This window comes from Balaenoptera physalus (assembly GCF_965194825.1).
Source record: "Balaenoptera physalus genome assembly, chromosome: X".
NCBI lineage: Eukaryota > Metazoa > Chordata > Mammalia > Artiodactyla > Balaenopteridae > Balaenoptera > Balaenoptera physalus.
Window position 1 is genome coordinate 33,134,518 of NC_138903.1, and position 6,000 is coordinate 33,140,517.

Consider the following 6,000-nt stretch of genomic DNA (forward strand, 5'->3'; position numbering starts at 1 on the left):
TATAATCGTTGACTTTTCTTTAATGCTTACTATGAGGGTGACACATGGTATACAGATGGTCCCAACTTAACGATGGTTCAACTTATGATTTTTCGACTCTATGTTGGTGCAAAAGCCATACGCATTCAGTAGAAACCGTACTTTGAATTTTGAATTTTGATCTTTTCCCAGACTAGAGATATGCCCTATGGTACTTTCTTGTGATGCTGGGCAGTGGCAGCGAGCCACATGTCCCAGTCAGCCACACCATCATGAAGGTAGATAACCAATGCACTTATAATCGTTCTGTACCCATACATCTATTCTGTTTTATACTTCCAGTACATTATTCAATAAATTACATGAGTTATTAACACTTTCTTATAAAATAGGCTTTCTGTTAGATGATTTTGCATAACTGTAGGCTAATGTAAGTGTTCTGAGCATGTTTAAGGTAGGCTAGGCTAAACTATGATGTTTGGTAGATGAGGTGTATTCAATGCATTTTCAGCTTATGATATTTTCAACTTACGATGGGTTTATAGGGGCATAACCCCATCATGAGTCAAGGAAGATCTGTATGATAAAATTCTCACAACTGTATCAATAAAGATTCCAAATACCACTTCCCTCTCCCAATTTACCCAATAAGAAATCTGAAAAAGAGGGTGGCCTAAGGGTGCTTTTCTAGTCAATAGTAGGAGTGGGGTTTGCACCAAGGCAATCTAAATCCATGGCCTATGGGTTTAACAAGTTGCTTCAAAGTCTTTAGTATTTGAAACTGTAGGATTATATAAAAGCCAAAAACAAACAAACAAAAAAGCAAAACAAAACCCAGGAAGTTATTTAGTTTTGTGAGTTAACATGAATTTTATTGTTTAACATCATAGGAAACCAAAAAAGTCACAGGTAATAAAGCATTAAATAACATAGCTACACATACAAAACATTTTCAGAAATTCTTAGACTTTGGGGGAAGAAGAATGTTTAACCTAAAGTTGACTTAAATCTGATAAGTATACCATTCAAAGAGAGATTGATTTCCACCAGTTTCTGCATGGGATCATAGTTCTGTCTCTGAAGTAATCCCAGATGCCCATTAGAAGAGCCTTGACTAAAACATATTAACAAGCCCTAAATTTGTTTAGTCAATGGAAACCTCCATACACGCTCAGGGGGTAGTTTTCCAAACCCAGTCAGATGTAGGGATTTATGGCATATTAGCTCCCTTGAGGATAACTTTATGTTCAACCCCCCAAAACCCAGCAAAACCCTACAAGCTGGTTCCATCACCCCCTCACTAACATCTCATTCAACTTTCCCATGGTACACAGTGATTTGTGGAATTTTATCTCTTCCAGTGCTCAAGATTCAACTTTGCCATGGTTTCTTTATTGCAAGTAATAAGAACAATTACTTTTTTTTTTTTTTGGTTTTAAAGTGACAGGATCAGTTTTATTTTTTTATATTTTTAATTTTTTTATATTTGTACTTTTTTTTACAGTAGGTCCTTGTTGGTTATCTATTTTATACATTTTTAAAATTGATTGATTGATTGATTGATTTTGACTGTGTTGGGTCTTTGCTGCTGCATGCAGGCTTTTTCTCTAGTTGTGGTGAGTGGGGGCTACTCTTCATTGCAGTGTGCGGGCTTCTCATTGCAGTGGCTCCTCTTGTTGCGGAGCACGGGCTCTAGGCGCGTGGGCTTCAGTAGTTGTGGCACATGGGCTCAGTAGTTGTGGCTCGCGGGCTCTAGAGCACAGGCTCAGTAGTCGTGGCGCACGGGCTTAGTTGCTCCACGGCATGAGGGATCTTCCCGGACCAGGGCTTGAACCCATGTCCCCTGCACTGGCAGGCAGATTCCTAACCACTGAGCCACCAGGGAAGTCCAGTTATCTGTTTTAAATATAGCAGTGTGTACATGTCAATCCCAAACTCCCAATCTATCCCTCCCTCTTACCCTTCCACCAGGTGGAACAATAAGAACAATTTCTAAGGCAGATCATGTCAATAAATTTTCTTCAACTACCTACTTTTTCTATATTACTCATTTTGCTTTCTCTTTTTTTGTGTTTTTGCAGTTTTAACACTTCGTATAAGATGAGAGAGAAAGCTGAAGGGTATTGGCCAGATATTTTCTTTGTAAAATACTTGTTCTAAAGTTCCAGTACTTAGAAAAATGTTAACCTCATTTATCATATTTTTAAAAAGCCAATAAAAACTAAGATAAATCTGGGTCACACATACACACACACACACACACACACACACACACACACAAAACAGTATATTATGTTTCTTATTTATAAGTCACGGCTTTCTTGTTATCATTCACCAAGGACTTACCTGATTCATAAGCTAGCGGCCTCCAAATTACCCTCCCTGCCTACGGCTTCTTCCCTTCCAATCCTTTAAATTAAATTGCATCAAGTAATAATCATTGCTAAGGGTAAAAGAATAAAAAATTAAAACAGTTTCCCTAAAGCACAATTTCTAATAAGCAAAGCATAGATGAGAAAGTAAATGTAAATGGAAGGTACAAATGCAAGAGAAATAAAACCAACACTAGAGCAAAATCTCAGTAGAACTTCAGATGCAATTATTCACTATTGCTGAGCAGAGTCAGGGCTCATTAGTTCTGGGGAAAAGTAAAAATATGCATGAGGGCAAATAAAGTTGGTTGATTCCTCATAGCGCTTCCTATTCCCTCGGCAAATATTACCATTTCACTCCACTTAAAAAATAAAATGAATAATGCTTTTTACTGGCCTTTGGAAAACTTCCTCTATGCATTGAATGTCATTTAATTTGGCTCATAATCCTCCATGAAATAGTGTAAGGGTGTATATTACTAGTTTTAATATTAGTGGGTAGGACTATGGCTAAGTAACTTTTTTCCAGGTTACTGAGAGGCTTAGTATTCAAGTCTTCTGCCTCCTAAAATAGTCACTTGGCAATACAAAAATAAAATTATAATTATGGATATGTCTACACAATACCAAAGTAACAGATGGATTTAGCTAGAAAAACAACATGCACATTTATGGAATTGTATACTCAAACAAATATGAACTGACAGATTTTTCATATTTTCATTTTAATTTGGGTGTTGTGAGCATATAGCTGAAGTGTGACAAAGCCCATGATAGTAATTGAAATTCAGAGCAGTCAGTTTTAGAAAACACTTACTGTGTTGATCATCTACACGTATTGTACTTTTTGACACATACTTATTAACAAAATTTGTTTCCTATCACTCATGTCTGTCCTCTTAGTGGCCATCACAACCAAGTATTTCCTGTGCCTGAAATACAGCAGAGTGTGAAGTGCCACTAATTTCCTTTGATGTCATAATTTCAGAGCCATGTAGAGAGAGTAAGTAGGAGCTTCATTCAGTGTCATGGTGACAGCTTGGCTCTCTTCGACTGTACATAAATCTAAACTAGGGAGAGTGTGTGTGATGTGGAGACAAGAGACCTGGCTTGGGTGACCAAAGGAATTATCTTTGTCCCAGCTCTATCATCACCTTCATGGAGGAAGTTGGAAATGTCAGCTAGCCCTTTTTAGCCTCAGTTCCCTCAATTTCAGGAGAGAAGGAGGAAGGAAGGGAGGGAGGGAGGAAGGAAAGGGAGGGAGGGAGGAAGGAAGGAAGGAAGGAAGGAAGGAAGGAAGGAAATGAATGGGGGGGAGAGAAAGAAATGTGGGAAGGGAAGGGAAGGAAATAAATGGCAGAGGGACAGAGGAAAGAAACAATCAGGGAACAAAGGGACACAATTTCTGAAATATGAGTGTTATTTCATGTGCCCATAGAATTCATATCTCATCTCCTGCCGCCCGCTACCCTTCCACTTGAATAGAGACATTTTCACTATGTTCATTCACTTAACAAACACCTACCATTTGTAAACATTATGCTTTGTGCCGGGAATACCACAATAAATACCACATCCTGCCTCCATTCAGAGTTTTCAGAGTGCAGTGAGGGTAATATACATTAATTTATATAACAAGACAGTTATATCGCTGTCACTTCTGTGAATAAAACCCGTCACAAAAAGGATGACATTTTTTCCATAAGAAAGTACTTTTTGTTTTGTTTCCTTTCCATGCTCTTCAGGTATCACTTCTTTTATGTTTTCTGACTTCTCTGCTATCTTTAGGCTTCTCTGGATCTGGAGCAGACAGCAAAGCAAATCAGTAGGCCAAAATAAGATTGGCCAAAATAGGATTTCCTTACTGTCTTGCCAGGATCACCTTTAATTTTGCAGTTTCATCTTCCAGTTCTTTTTCTGTTTTATTTCTCTTACTCTTCCCCCCGCCCCCACCCTGCCCACAGCCCATTCTCTCAGGGTTTCCTCCCACTGGATGTCAATCTATTGGTAAGGAGGCTACCCTAATAATTACCCCAACAGAGGCATTTCTCCTAATGGTTCTCGCCTGCCTTGTCTGGCAGCACAGGCTGCAGAGGTCACCACAGATTTTTGGACTCTTTATCTCCATATTCCCAGGGATTCATGCAAGGAGCCAAGGAGGAATGGTTTGGACCAGTACCTAGGCTCATCCTGCTGCTGGACCTAGTGTGATACATCTGTCCTCTGTTTTACCTGCAAAATAATTAAACTACAAACAAATTCTCTAGGTCACCAGAGCTGTTAAGGTCCAAATACGCCTGCCATCTGTGTTCCCTGAAAATTACTGAGTGGCAGATTGTGCTTGGCAGGTATTTTCTGTTCTCCAAACAGGCATTTATCAATCAGCAAATTCAGTGCTTTCAAACTCACCACTTAGTAAACATCACAGCTCATTTTATAGATTTGGAAGTGTTGGTATTTCTCTGAGCAGGCTCAGAAATAGTTTGAGAAATGTTTTTACATGCCGTCCTGCCAAATCCCCCAACAGACAAGTAATGCTCACTTCCTACTCACTGCCAGACTATGTTCCAAAGCCAAGACCGGGAGACAGACTGTTTGCAGCCTCCAAAGGAAGGAAGGTTCAACTATTAGAGACAAGCGATTGAATAAATAAACCCTACAACCTAAACTGATTTGTTCACGCACAGCTATTAGTTTACTTTTGGTAGATACACAACAAGAGCAGCCACAGTTCTGATGTGGGTAACGGCTGAAGAAGCCCCAAAGCCTCACTTCCAGGTCATACTAAAAGCCAGCTTTGAATCAAACTCTAGCATATACCCATTTATTAATTACCCATTATCACGTGTCCATAAAGCAGTTCAGGCAACTTGGGAGTGGCACCTGATAAGTGCGTTTTTAACAAGCATCTTAGATGATCCTGAAGCACAGAAAAGTGTTAAAACCACTGCCTCAAGCTGTGCCTACATCAGAGCTAATGGCTACCTTAGTTCCCCTCTTTTGGTCTTTTTTTTTTCTTTTTTTTAATTGAAGTATAGTTCATTTACAATGTTGTGTTAATTTTGAGTGTACAGCAAAGTGATTCAGATATATATATATATATATACACACACACACGTATTCTTTTTCAGATTCTTTTCCATTATAGGCTATTACAGGATATTGACTATAGTTCCCTGTGCTATACAGTAGTTCCTTGTTGTTTACCTATTTTATATATGGCAGTGTGTATATGTTCATCCCAAACTCCTAATTTATCTCCCCCACATATCCTTTGGTAGCCATAACTTTGTTTTCTATGTCCTTGAGTCTCTTTCTGTTTTGGAAATAAGTTCATTTGTATCATTTTTTAAGATTCCACATATAAATGGTATCATGTGATATTTGTCTTTGTCTGGCTTACTTCACTTAGTATAATAATCTCTAGGTCCATCCATGTTGCTGCAAAAGACATTATTTCATTCTTTTTTATGGCTGAGTAATATTCCATTGTATATATGTGGCACATCTTCTTTATCCACTCATCTGTCGATGGACATTTAGGTTGTTTCCATGTCTTGGCTATTGTAAATAGTGCTGCAATGAATATTGGGGTGCATGTATCTTTTTGAATTATGGTTTTCTCTGGATATATGCCCAGGAGTGGGAT